This window comes from Penaeus monodon, chromosome 29 (assembly GCF_015228065.2).
Source record: "Penaeus monodon isolate SGIC_2016 chromosome 29, NSTDA_Pmon_1, whole genome shotgun sequence".
Taxonomy (NCBI): Eukaryota; Metazoa; Arthropoda; class Malacostraca; order Decapoda; family Penaeidae; genus Penaeus; species Penaeus monodon.
The window spans coordinates 6130444-6131592 of NC_051414.1; positions in this window are offsets into that span (position 1 = coordinate 6130444).

Genomic DNA, 1149 nt, shown 5'->3' on the forward strand with positions numbered 1-1149 from the left:
CATAAACAATTATAATAAACATCACTATTTCCACAATCGTCATTCACAGAGGTCATTATCAACAACGAAAAACAGGAATCGAAAACAGTGACCCCATCGCCACGTAGTCACATATGATACCTCAGTTCGCGTGCATATTTGGACCCGCAAATGTCTTAAAAATACCGAGATATTCGGGGAAATACAGGAAAGGGCCCGTCACATGACTTTTGTTTTGCTTCAGATTTGCATTTCCAAAGGTACATCGAAATCAGCTGTACACTCGCCCCCATACACTAAATAGGCAACAGACTGTTGTGTCTTTTTTTTCGCTTTCATTCCACAATTTTACTGTTTAAGGAAATAGATTTATCACTCACAGGCATTCGGGAAGTGGCTATCGCAAGGGCTGCCAGCTCTTGGCTTCGCGTCCTCTGTCAGAGAGAACTCGAAATCAGCTGACGAATGTTTATAAGAAGGCACCCAACACGGAGTTGGCGGTTCACAATATCAGCCGTTCGATGCACCGCAGAGCCAGAGCACCGCACGTGTCCTAGCTGCACAAAATCTGGTCCGTGTGCCTCTCCTACCGATCTAGCCTCCTTTGATTACGTAATTCACGTCTCGGTCGTAGGCCTAGAGACCGACAGACCGAGCGAGTAAATGGTAACCGCCACCACGTGACTCGCGGAGCCCACGTCGGGAGGGACGGCATGAGCTCCGCCAATGGGCGCTGGGGGTGCGGTCGGGCCAGCCAATCGCAGCGGAGAGATAGGTGGTTATCGTCTTCAGTGTAACGCTGTCGAAGTGGAAAACTGTTACTACGGAGCTTTAACTCGCGTCATGGAAAAGTACACCGCCCAGAGATTTAGGAATATACATTTTCCGTTATATTAGGCATAATTTCCTTGTTCGTATCAAAACTAAGCGGAGTGACTGTCAGAAAACTGAAAAATGGGTAACAAGTGACGCCCGCCGCCGAGCTATATGGGGTGACTGTCACCAATGTTTACACTGATAAGGCAAAAAATGCGGCTTCCCGTAATCCCTGATTTGACAGGAGAAACGTCTTATTCCTCGGATCAAATTATAATGTGTGGGATAGTCATTTAATCGCTCAGAAAACTACGAGGCTATTGTCCCCTTGACTCGCCTGCTTGCTCTTTTTTC